At 41.3% G+C, this 13897-nt stretch overlaps 1 protein-coding gene across 18 annotated transcripts in view; it reads right to left on the reverse strand.

Moving 5' to 3' along the window:
• LOC119850530 (poly(rC)-binding protein 3-like) overlaps positions 1–13897 on the reverse strand; it is a 685847-nt gene that overhangs the window by 181034 nt on the left and 490916 nt on the right. The gene's annotated exons all lie outside the window — the stretch shown is intronic.

Raw genomic sequence — 13897 nt, forward strand, 5'->3', positions numbered from 1 at the left:
TTAAATAATATCTGTATAATCTGAATGACTAATAATTTGCAACTGTAATGCCAACAGCCCCCGGTTGTCAGTGGACGGGACTGAATCTGGGACTGCTGGAGCCAAATGCATGAGCCTCTCTATTACATGAGCTAAAAGCCACATTGTTCTTAGCTAAGGCTATAGCAGACTCATCTAGTCCCAGGTGGGCTAGGTGCCACTAGAGGGGGACAGAGTGCCACACCAAGCTGGCATGGCTCTCACAGTGATCTAAATGAATAGGGCAAATATTAATGTACATGCTCTGTAAGAGCTGCAAGAAGTTGTGTTGGTGATTCAGGATGTGGCAGTCTTCCCTCTGAGTCTGTAGTGAACCAGTGGCCCATGGTGAGTTTGGTGTTAAGAGAGTGCTAGACCATTGCAGAAGTCATCTTTTGGATGAAACATAAAACTTTAGTTTTACTTTACTGTAGTAATGAAAATTTATTTTGTTAATTTCTGTAGTCCTTATCATAATGGCAAATAGGTTCCTTAATTACAGAAAATTAAAACTGAAAGTAATCAAATAAAATAAGTTTAATCAAATGCTAAATAGAGGAATTCCTGTTACAAATTACCCTGAAAGTTGCTTGAGTCTGGCACTAATTGCTGAAAGCTGAAAATGAATGTCAAAGACGTAGGCCTAGCATGCACTGCTGCCAGCATGGAGCATTATAACTTAAGTCACATTAGAAAGTGCTTTCCAGCCATTGTTAATTGCCTCATCAAGGTGCATGAGAATGAAAGTTTTGATTTAACCCAAGTGATCTAGCTTAATGTACTCATACAATTACATTCTGTCTACCAACACTGGGCAATATAAGCTGATGTTCTTCACTAGTCTTAAAATGTTGTGTTGCTATGTTTTGTTAAACAACTGCTACTGATCTACAGAAGTGGATGCATTTCAGTGGTGGATGTAGTGATTGTTGCTGATACTGTCAGTAAGATTTTGTTCTATGAAGTCCCATAAAATACACTGGGACAGTTCTTTGGCCCTCTGAGCCACTCCAATCTAAACAGACCTGACAGAGAAAGAGTGGGAGAAAAAGTATTTCACTATTTTACAGGTGGGGATCTGAGGAACAGGGAGATTAAGGGGGGAGGAGATTAGGCAATCAACTCAGGAAGCCTGCAGCAGAGCCAGGATGTAAATGCAGATTTTCTGAGTCTCACTCTTGTGCCTTAACCACAAGATCCTCTTTCTTCCCAGCCTGATGTGTTGTTTAATGAAATGTTATGTCTGGCTCTGACTACTCTTTTCACTATACATTTTTACCAGGTCTTTGCATTGTGGAACTGCATACAATGGATGCCCTTTTTGTGATAAATAGTACTTAGTTTACGAACTAACATTCTGCAATGGTTCCAGTGTAGTCTCCACTATGATTAACACTGATATAACCCATGTACGCTATTAAAGTCTCAGCAGTATTAGGTGCACAAACTCTCAAAGCATAGGGTATGTAAAGGCTGTCTTCAGTATTTCTGTCACAAGCGCTCTGAATTCAACCCAAAGGCTGGGAACGTATGTTGACAATGACATCTTAAGCGAATTATATTATTAATAAGATACTGTAGTTATCGATAAGATACCGTTCTTTGTTCTTGTGCTATGGAAGGGTTCTGCAGTCACCAGATGACAGCATGGGGGACTGTGTTTTTAGGGGAAGCACAAAACTGAGGTCAACTGACTGTGTCCCATAGATGCAGGGTTAACAGGGCCCATCCAGCAGAGAGAAACTGAGGGATGAGGCCTAGAAGAAAGAGGCTTTACTTCCACTGGAGTGTCATTATCTTATCCTTGATTCTTTTAATTGCTATAGTATGGCTGACCTGAAAACTTATATTCCTTCAGGCAGCGACAAATTGTTTAATAAAAGAGAATTAATTTTTCCACTTAACCTTGCTGAGCATTTCTCTGTCTGTAAAGCTATATTCATTACAAAGCAAGCGAAGGAAGAACATTGTGCAGCACTTGAAGAGGTGTTATACTTGCAAAGGGGCACTTTCCTCCCTACATTAGAGAGCTGCTCAGTGGTAGTTATATCCATATTCTGAACCTTGGCGAGCTGAAACGATTTAACAGCCCTTTCTGTTCATCTCCAAAGATACACAAAAACTCTGTGCTCAGCCCAGCATATGTAGCAAACTGTCTACGCTCACCAGATACCGTAGCAGGCCAGCTGACACTAATCCCCCTGGGCTGCTCAGATAAGAAGTTAAGAAAAAAAATGCACAGCTCTTCTCTCTTGCTGACAATGTGACCAAAAGTAGTATGCCTGCCTCTGACTTTCCTATCAACAGTGCTGTAAGAGCCTATAAATACAGCAGGGGCACACACTTAGCTTGGGAATCCTCATTCCCTGGCTCCTTCACCCGATGCCAAATAATTCTACTGGATTGGAGCAACACTCTTGGGCATTCAGAAAGGACTTGAGCAACGTGACAGCACCTGTTGTTTCAGAAACACAAACAAAACAAAAAAATGAAACTAAAGCTTTTGATTAGGAACCAGTTGGTTTATTTCAGCTTCAAGAATCCTCTCCTCAGACATATTTTTTGTCTCCTATTGCACATTTTTCTGTTACCTTTTTACACCCTGCACTGCAAACTTCCTGGGCCAGGCTACTGTTCTCATAATACTTCAAGTTCAAAAAAACAACAACAAGTGTTTACAGGATGAAACTCACCCTTGGGCAGTGCTGCTGACACCACACAGCTTGCCCCCAGCCAATTCTGATTTGAACTGCATGACAGCTCCACATATACTGGCACTGGGGAGGAACTAGAGGTTTGCCACAAAAGGGGCAATCAAATCCATGCCTACACAGATCCAATGGCTTGGAACCCTTGCTGAGAGGCAAGAGCCACTGTTTGAGCCCAGAGGTTGGAAGAGTAGCTTTGAATGATTACAGAGGAATTGACTGCCTCTCCCTGCGTCACTGGGAGGACGTATTCATTTCTGCCTAGTTATGGTCTGAAGCCCACTTACTTGGACTGTGTGTGGAGCAGTGGCTGGGCCTTCCACCCTTAGGACCCAATGCTGCTCTCATTGATCTGAGTGGCAGTTCTGCCACTGACTTTAATGAGAACAGGCTTGGTGAATAATAGTAACACCTGACAGCATTCATTTTGTCACTAATCTGAGGCTACCTAGAACACTTAAATGGGGCTCTATAATTAACATAACTATATAGTCAGAATGGAAATGCCTGTAATTGGCAGGCACCCCAAACATGGCAAGTAGTAGCACATTTTAGAGACAACTCAACACAATAAAAACTTTTACGTGAATTATGATGAAAAATCATTCAAAATCATTGTATGTAAACATCTACAAAGAAGGATATTAAAGCATCACTTGAGATGGTCTCAGCTGAGGATAATGAACCACATTCATTCCAGGCATAGACGCAGATGGAAGCTACTAAGAAATATGCCCATTTATGCCAAGGCTAAAATTTGGCCAGGAATATTAAGGAACAATCTGTCAAAATATAAGCTCATCAAGCAATGTAAACGTGTCTTTATTTAACAGAGCATTTAGTTTGGATGGTTTGGGGATTTTGGTAAGCAAGGAATAATTTATTATTATTAGTTTTAAGGTAGTACTTAGTCATGGACCTGGTATGCATTTTGCTAAGTGCTGTATGAACACTCCTCAGGAAGAAAGTTGAAATTCTAGTAACCCTCCAGGTGAGAGCGATTCAAGATGTCAGCAACACTGTTAGAGGCAAAAAGTTTTCCCCGATAAAGACCTGGTTCTGCTCCCACTGAAGTCATCTGGAATTTTGCCATTGCCTACAATGGAAACAAGAGCTGGCCCTAAGGTTTTTCACTAAGGATTCCTCCTTGTTCTCTTCCCCATTCCAATCAAGAGTACATATCCTTAACCACAGTAGCCTAAAATAATGCCCAAGGGAATAGCAACACCACTACAGCAAGTGTTAGATCAAACAGCATACAATTTGTAGAGAAGATTATTCATTGTGAAAAATGTAAAATTACATAGAAAAATTCAACAATTGCACAGTTTAGTTTTTATTTCTGTAATAGTTTTAATGAGAAAAGCTGTGATTTTATTTAGTGACTACAGGGGACCCATATGATTTTTTGCATATATATTTTAAAAATCAACCCAAAATTGAAGGGTTTGCAAAGCTGAGGGGTAAACCTAAAAAGGTTCAGGAGGTTTGGTGTAGTCTGGTTCAGAACGTAAAATGCTGTAGGCATAGTACAGTGTCTAGTAGCAATCAAGCCTGCAATGTTATTTGAACAGGCTCTCATGGTACTTTCTGCATCTGCTCAGATATGAGAATGACTTTTCTCTCTCAGTATTTTAACTCTACTACTTTGGCTCTCACCTGATATTGGAAAGCACAAAGGACAGAAGCAGAGTGGAAAGTGGCCTAGAAATGTGTGAAGTTGGCAGCATGCTGCACAACACAAAACAAGATTTACATCTCTTAAGTAAAGTTGTATATGCTTTAGGATAGGATAGCAACTGTATTAACCCAAATCAGGAGCTATCTAAAAGTAGCAAAGAGCCTGAAAGTAGGTTTGGTATTAGATTGGAAACTCAATACTAGCTGGCAGTTTGATTCTTTTGTTGGAAAAAACACTGTACAGAACCTAATGTGACCACAAATGGAATATTACATGCAGCTCTGACCTCCAACATTTGAGAATGATATAAAATAACTAGATACATACATAGAAGGGCAACTAAAGAAGGGCAACTACAATGATCCAGGGATTGACGGATAAGACATTGATTATGAAGGTAGACTAAGGAAGCTAAAATTATATAATCTAGAAAAGAGGATTGAAGAGAATAAGATCACCATCTATAAATACCTTCAAGGCAACAATGTAGATGGAAGAAGAGAATTATTTAGTCTCAGAAGATGATAGGACAAGAAGCAATTGCCTGAAGCTAAAGAGGGAAAACTAGGATGAAAAAATTTTAAATTTGTTAGTCTCTAAGGTGCCACAAGTACTCCTTTTCTTTTTTTTTTAGGATGAAAAAGTCTTTGCTAAGTAGCTGAAAAAGGTTTTTTTTCCCTTAAGAAGTAACACCAATTATGCAATAAAAAAGATAATCAAGGAAAGTAGTTGAGGAACCACATTGCAGATATTCAAGAACAATTTAGACAAGATGTTACTGAGAACGTTTTAGTGAATAGTCCTAAGCAGATGGTTTGCATTTTGAACCAGCTTGAGCTTTTTCAGGGGGTGTAGCTTTATTCTTGCACAACAGTTGCATTATTCTGGAACTCACAAGTGTGATGATCACCCTGGCCAAGTCTCTATTCAATAGGATGATGTACAATCTATTGGTGTATGGCAGACAGAATTGGGTGGGTTTTGTTCCGCCATCATAGCTATTTGGAAGTCCAGTAGAACTGACAAATTCAAGAAACCCTAAGCTAAGTAAGGATGGATGTAACAACCTGGTAGATGTCCTTGATATTGGTGGACTGTTACTGGAGAGGCAGTTTCTTCAAAGTGCTTTCCTCTTCCTAACAGCATGATCTCAGACTTGCATGGGCTCAATTACATCCAGCTGCTGTTCATCCAGGTGCTGAATAAGGCATTAAGAAATCTGGAAGATGGTGCTGTTTAAGTCTGATGTAAAGGACACAATGAACTAGCGTCATCTGCAATTTGCTGACACTTCAGCATGTGTTGTCTCACCAACTTTCCGTAATGTCTTCAGATGGATGCTGAATAATATGGAGGAGAGGACTGAGCTTTGTGGGAATCTGCAGGCTAGAGCTTACGAGGTGTTAGTATCCAGCCGTTTCAGAGTGTTCCCATTCACCCCTACAGCCTTTTGGAGGTAGGAATTGAATACAGAACAAATTGCATAAATGGGGCTCTCAGACACATGCACCACCATAATAGTTATAGACGAACATGCAGTGAGCACAAATGGCATCTCATAGACAGCAATATAAAACCTGCCTCCAATTAATCTAATAGAACAGCTGCAGTGGTGTAACTGCACAGTGTACAAACAACCATACATCTAATAATGTTAAACACACTTCTAGCAACCCTCCCAAATTACAACAGCGATATGTAGAAGAAACAAGAATATTTTCTATTTACGAGAATTGCTGTCACATTGTGGGGAATTTTCTATTTGAGTAGGCAACTCTCACTAATGTTAACATGAGCACTGCCAGAAGAATATAACCCCTTTGTACTGTATGCATAGCTATTACAAACATTTAATCTGTAATGGAAATGCCAAAGGCTGAGTTAAGGAGGGAACTGCAGTCCTGTCACTTACAAAACTTTCATGGTATGTTATTTACACACACATAAGGGCTGCACAATCATTATTAGACCAAAAGAGAAAACAGGCAACTGTGGCAAATGTAAATATCTTTATACAAAATCCATCATGTTTGCCCTTAAGTTTCTTCTGGCTATTTCTTTGCCATTGACGATTTTAATTATTTACTGTATCACACAGCTGTTGGCTAAAATACAACTATGGATATTACTGGATAATATACCAATGCTTTCCAGGAAGCATTATTCAACAACCAATTAAAAGCATATTTGTTTAATTTGTTTAGTGCCTCCCAAAGGCAGACGTAAATATGCTCAGCTTTGCCAGGTTGTTTCAGGTGCACTGGCCACCATCCAGGTTCCTGAAGTGCTGCCACAGGATATATCTTCTTGTGGTGTAAGTCCCCCTTTTGGTTTGCACCAGAAACACAAGGGCTGTATAGAGCGGACACAGTTTTGAACAGGAAGAAAATACTCAAATAGAAGATTACCTTTTAAATATTTCACTATTGGATGTTTCCCATAGCACTGAAGCATTCCCTGGGTTAAACTAGGAAGTCAATGGCCAATCCTGAGCACAGTCTGAAGGATGACATCCCTAAGATCTGCAAGGCGGAGACCTTCCACATGTGGATCTCTCCCATGGATCCATCCAACATGGAAGGACGGTTCAGTCATCTCTGCGACACCATTTCTCCTATCCCAGAACCCAATGAGTCAGGATCCGTGAAAGGATGGGGGGACAGGAGTAAGAAGACGAAGGGACTGAGTGGCCCTATATTAGGTGGGGTAGGGCCTATGAAGCACAGTCCCCAGGGATTGGGGAACTCCAGACAACCTGCAGTTGCATTACCTGTATTACAAATCACTTCCACAATGAGAAACTGCCCTGAAGCAGTGGCCAATGGAAATTGCTGGCAGTGGGGAGCCTGGCTGTCATGAAGTTGGGGTTTGCTGGAAGGAGGAAGCACAGAGTTGGCAAAGAGGCATAGCGCTTCTGCTTGGATAGCCTTCCAAGGAGGGGTCCCACCAGAATTTTCCTAAGGAAGGGGCTAGCACATTTATGCTCTCGCCAAGGCCCCTCCTCTCTTTCTGGAGCAGGCCTGAAAGTGGAAGAGGTGGAGGAAGCTGAGTGAGGAGATAGCAGTCTGGGTTTCTGGGAACTGGGAAGCCAGATTCAGGTGGTCCCAGGGGCCAGAGCCCCAGGATGAGCCACCGCGCCTCTGCTCCAGGCCATGTTGGTTGTTTTCCTCTGCCCTCCCCCTCCAGAGAGAAGAGGACCAGTCAGGACTATGGCTAGAGGAGGGTGTGTGGGAGGGTGGGGCCCTTTGCCTCCCATGCCCTTTGTTACTCCCAAATACCTCCAGATCCTGGGAGATCCTCCCTGCTTGTGAGTGGGCCAAGAGTAGGAGCAAACCCCATTGCTCCAACAGACTAACAAAGGAGAAACTCCACAAGGGAATTCTTATGAAGATTTCCTCCTCATGAGCCCCCTCCCACAAGGTTTACCATAAGACAGGGCTCTCTGAACCTCCGCTTTTCATAAAATCATTGGCTTTAATATCTGAGTAAGGGCTAGGCTAAAATTTAACACAATCCTCAGAATCTGGCTCCAAGAAGCCAGGGACTGGGGGTAAAAGAATACATCAAAGTAGCCAATTTAATTGGTTTGTTATGTGAAATAGTAACCAGGTAGAGTGCACTAAAATATATCAGTAGTGACAAGTCTAAAACTATCATCAACTAAGAACACAGAGTTGCAATACTTTAAAATGCCAAAATATGGTATTTGGAGCTCATCATCCTTTTAAAAAAGATGTTTTATGGGGACGTTTGTGTGTACAAACTACTGAGAAGAGGGAGTTTTAAACAAATACATGGGCCTTGCATAATTATTACATATTCCCAGATTAAAAATCACAATTTTAAAGAAGAGATTTATTTTAATGAATATAGCTAAATCGGTCCCTTTTATGGATAAGACTTGTAAAAGAAAGAAAGATTGTCACAGGCAACTGTTACTCTATTCAAGACTGCGGACACAAAAGCTAGTCTCATGAAATGAGTTACAAAGGCAGTTTTGTTTGTTTGTTTCTGTAGCTACTATCTAACCATCTAAAATATATCCTAACAGATAGTTCTCAATTAAAAAAAGCATATAACTGCACACAATTTTCTGCTTGCTGAGGGTTCATGAACAAGGCTGCTTTTCTCAACATACTGAAGATTAGATAGATTATCAGCCAAGTTTCCTTTTTCAAACGAGATTTGTGAAGTTTTAGATGTTTCTACCTCTCTAAGCCATCTGAGATAATATGATTGCAACATAAAACATGCTGGACCAAATTCATCACTACTCTAACTCTGTTGGCACCAGGGAAGAATTTGGCTCATTGACTGTAGAAGTATTTGCAGGTCAGACCTGATCTTACACTTTCCATGTTAAACATTCTCAAAATAGAGAAAGAAGCAGGTTTTATCCCATGAGATCTCCATTTTTTATTTCATTGTACAGCTGACATACATTATGCTGTAAACAAATAAATTACACACAGTGGAATTACAATAAATGGACACATCTTTAGTCTACTGATCTGTGAGATAAAAGAATTGCCCTCCCGCTCCCCTCTTAGTGAACTGGAGCAATTGGAGCATTTATAGAGCTCTGCTCCATGGTCTGCAAGGGGTTGTGGGGGTGGTGCAGACTCCTGTATACACTCTGCAAATCCTGCCCCCTATAGCATAATCTTACTGCTTCTGCTACAGTAACACCCTTTGTGGCCATAGAGGATGGAGCATGATTTTGCCCCACAAGCAGTGTTTCGCTATAACTGAGTCCCCTGTAAATGAGTTCTATTTTACTTGATTAAAAATATGTTTAGATTAGGACTTTAATCCTCACTCTGTCCTATAGAGCACTGCAGATATTTTCATTAGTCTTTTCTTTCCTATGGATTGAGAGAGGCAGCTGAAAACAAGGTTTCTTTGGAGAGACACAGGCCAAAGGAAACAATTCAGAAGATGCATTAGCAAGATGGAGGGGGCACATCTGCTCGCTCCTTGCTCATTTTTATATTTTTACTGTTTATTTGATTCTCAAACAAGATAAGACAAGGAGGGCTGATTCTGCTCCAACTCAGAAATCACAACTGCCATGTTATGGGTTGCTAACAATTTGAAATCTAATCCATTTCAAGAAAAAATCATTTCAAATACTTCACCTGCTCAGAATCCCTGTGTTTTACAACATTTTCCTAAAAAATGTTTTATATATTGTTCTCTTTCCTGTTAGGAACTAGTAGGGACTGGTAGGGACTAGTCTGCCTTAGCCCCGCAGCACCATTGACCGGACTTTTAATGGCCCAGTTTGTGGTGCTGACCGGAGCCACCAGGGTCCCTTTTTGATCAGGCATTGTGGTCAAAAACCAGACACCTGGCAACTCTAAGGGTGCTATGGGAAATGTTGAATAAAAGCTGTCCCTAATTATTTATCCCAAACCATTTTCTGTATCATTAAGACTCCCCCTAATCCTCTCTAATTCTCCTTTCCCACTGTCTCCCCATCTCCTCTCTTTGGAAAATCCACATAGAAATACATCAGAAGGCAACAGGCCTGATTCTGTAGCCACTCACACCAGCTTTATGGTGGAGTTACTCCTGACTTACACTCGTTTGAGATCAAAAGAGCCTTTACTGCTGCTCTCACAAAGCAGCACTGGTTTGTCTATCATGTTGCTGCACTTATGTGTAAGGTTCCGTGTTTGTCACGGAGGTCATGGATTCCGTGACTTTCTGTGACCTCCGTGACTTCTGCAGCAGCTGCTGTGCCTGGCCTGGGGGCTGCCTGAGGAGCTCAGGCAGCCTTTGGGCCAGACGCAAGGGCTGCTGCTGGGGCAGTCTCGGTCCCTCCCTTCCATCCCCAGCAGCAGGAGTTTGGGTGTGGGGGGGCTCAGGGCTGGGGGTGTGGGGCGGTGTTTACCCAGGGGGGCTCCCCAGAAAGGCAAGAGGAACTCTCCTTCCTCAGCTCCGGGCAGCCTCTGCTGGCAGGCACCGCCCCCACAGCTTCCATTGGCCACAGTTCCCAGCCAATGGGAGCTGCAGAACTGGGGCTTGGGGTGGACCGGAGGCAGCATGGGGAGCTCAGGAGCAGAGTAGGGAGCCTGCCCCAGCTCCACCTACCCTACCCCCCAAGCACCCGCGATGCCCCCCTCCTTGGCTGTCCCCCCTGAGCCCCTCCCACAAGTTTTAGGCAGGGGTATATAGTAAGTCATGGACAGGTCACTCACGGGCCGTGAATTTTTGTTTACTGCCCATGTCTTTTACTAAAAATACCCATGACTAAAACGTAGCCTTACTGGTGTGTAGATCAAACTCAGTAAAAGGATTAGATGGTCGTCTTGTGGGGGCTTTGGACAAAAGGTGGTGAAGGAGTAATGTCCATCAGGGAGCCAATGGGCAGGGAAAGTACTAGGCAGCACTGTAAATGGGACAATATTCGCCTGTTCATTGCAAGTAAGTTGGTGTTACTGGCAACTGACCTTTAGGTGAAAATATTGACTGCAGTGGGGTAATATTACTTGATAGTTATCCATTTGTAGAACTACCCCTACACATTTTGGTGAGAGGCATCCATTGTTTTATTTCTCATGTTATTACAACACTGATAGCATAGCCACACGTAGCCTGATCGCATAGCCAATGAATCATTCCAGCAAATAATGAAGAAATATGTTTTGATAAAAATTGATAATTGCTATAGAGAAAATGAAACAAAAACGTCAATCTGAAAACTCCCCTGACATAAATAGAAAACAGAGCTGTTCCTGTTGAAACTCCCACCAGACTTGTTCACTAGAAACAAGTTCTCAGAAAGAAGACATAAAATTAGTGCAAACCCAGTCAAAGCAAATTCATTTTCTTTAAAATTTAAACAAATATATGTGGAAATTTTATTTTTAAGGCATCTGCCCAGCTCCAATAAATAAAAGTGTGTAAGAACATTAATGTAGTATAAACATGAATAATTTGCTTCAGTAAGATGACAGTCATGGTTTAAAATCACAGTGAAGTGAAGTTTCCAGTGAAGTATTTCAAATTGTTAAGAATTAATGCGTCTTTGAAATCAATACAGACAAATAAGGATTTTTTAAAATCTACTAAGTCCTCCACAAAATAATCCAAATATAAAAAAACATGTCTAAAACATCTGAATTACATTAGTTGCAGAGGGAATAGAAAGAAAATGCACTTTAGTTGCATCTGTAATCTTTTATGCTCATCTAATATCCTCTAAAGGTATTATTTAGGCAATATATTTCTCTATCTGGCAAGCTCAGTCATATTCCCATAGCGTGCATCAGATTTTAATGCATTTTTAACTATGCTGTTAGAGGCATACAGAACTAAAATGTAGGTGACATTTTATTAGTAGCTGTAGGCAAACCCAGATCTGGCTACTTTATTATTTATCTCCCTGTACATATACGATCTGGTGCTTTTAACTTTATTGGCTAATATTATGCACCAGAGAGAGGATCTTTGCTATATACTCCTCATGAAGAGAAAACAGAAAGGTCACAAGGTAAAAGAAAACTCCATTTTCATCGTAGCTTTAATGTACTGCTCCTAAGGGAATTCCAGTTGCTTTAGAAAGGTTTAAATATATATGGGTGGGCCTCTGTTGCTCCTGAGCCCACTAAAAGCCTATCCATCTGTGCACAATGCAATGTAATAAAGGCACAGTAAAAAGGATAACTTTAGCTTGTGTACATTACCTAAGTAAAAACAAGTCTGTCCTGCAGTTTATTACCAAGTTTATAATTACTTTACTAGCCCCTCCCCCCATCCCTAAAATAAGGTTAATTTTTTAACATTAAGTGCGGAAGGCATAAAAATGTTACATTGCAACATGATATTCTTTCTTCTAATAAATGGGATTTTCTGCTACAATGAATGGGGGAACCTGAAAAGGTTTTATTGGGACAAGACAAAAGGTCAAAATCTAAATCTCATAGTACGAATCTCAAGTCCCAATAAGTTAGGGATAAATGGAATAACCAAAACTGGCACACATGTAAACCAACAAAAAATATTCACCCCCCCAACCCCCTCTGAGATATAAACTGGAAGAGAGCAGTTATATATAAAACTTCCTCATACAATTGGATATCATTAAATAAGAGATAAAGTTATAAATATCTCTCAGTAACTTACAGGAAGAAACCCGTAACTCAATATTGTAGTTTTCTCAGCATCCTAGGCTACAAAAATACCTTTGAATATGGAAATCCGAAGTGAAGGTTCCTCTTGGAATGTTAGTGCCCCTGAGTGGTGTCAGAGTGGAGATGAAACCTAAGGTGCAGGAGCCTTTACTGTCTGAACGAAAACACCTACCTCTGTAGGTCCTGGCTCACAGACTCAAAGGCTGTAGCAGGTTCATCAACTGCTGTGGCCTAGCCACCACAGAAGACGACAAAGCATCACATTGAGTGGGCATGGCTTACACTGTTGATAAATTCATAGAATAAGGCCAGAAAGGACCACTGTGATCACCTAGTCTGCCCACAAGCCATAGACCTTTCCTGAAATATTTCCTAGAGCATTTTCTTTTAGATAAACACCCAATCTGGATTAAAAGATTTTCAGTGAAGGAGAACCCACCAGAATCCTTGGAAAGATGTTCCAATGCTTCACTGCAAAAAATTTGCACCTTATTTCCAGTCTGAATTTGTTTAGCTTCAGACATAGGATCTTGTTATAACTTTGTCTGCTAGACTGAAGAAATTCCATTCCCTCCCCTCCTGTGAGCACTGGGAAGGCACCTCTGCCCTCCTCCCCTGGAACATGTGCCTAGGAATGGGCGGGGGAGAAGGGGAGGGTGAAGAGCCCTAGGATTTCCTTCCCCAACCTGGAAGTGGGGGAGAGGACCATGTTATAGCTTCCTTCCCCCCAGTGCTGGGAGAGGGAGAAGAATCCCAAAAGGAGCAGAAGTGAGGCAGGGGAGAGGGGGTGAACTAATGAGGGATGGGGGGGCAGGATTGATTTGCAGGTTGGGGCAGAATTAGTTGCTGGACAGGGGATGTCCAGACATGGCAGACAGAGCTCATGCAGTAGGGTCAAAATCACCTTACCCCATTGACTTGGGAGCAAGGGCAATGCTAATTGTCTGACTCATACATTGGGGATGGGGGGAGGCAGTTCAAAAGGTACATCTGAAAACACAATATGATCTCTTTTTTGAAAATCTCATGATTTTGGAGCCAAACTCATGATTTTTGATCTCTTGAGGTTGGCAATACTGAGGCTGAGATCAAGACACCCCTTATCTTAGTTTTTTGATATGCTAAATAGATTGAGTGCCTTAAGAAACCTAACATCAGAAATATGGAAATGTGCTGTTAAAGCCACCTAAACAACCTGACCTCTGCCCTGCATCACCCTGTCACCAAACAAACACACATACTTAAGGTATCAGTGACTCTGAAAAATGAAAAATGATATAACTCCCTTACTCTTTGCACTGCTGCTACGAACATCTCCTTTATATAATAATATAATAGAACATATTAGCTAT

Source organism: Dermochelys coriacea, chromosome 2 (genome assembly GCF_009764565.3).
Source record: "Dermochelys coriacea isolate rDerCor1 chromosome 2, rDerCor1.pri.v4, whole genome shotgun sequence".
NCBI lineage: Eukaryota > Metazoa > Chordata > Testudines > Dermochelyidae > Dermochelys > Dermochelys coriacea.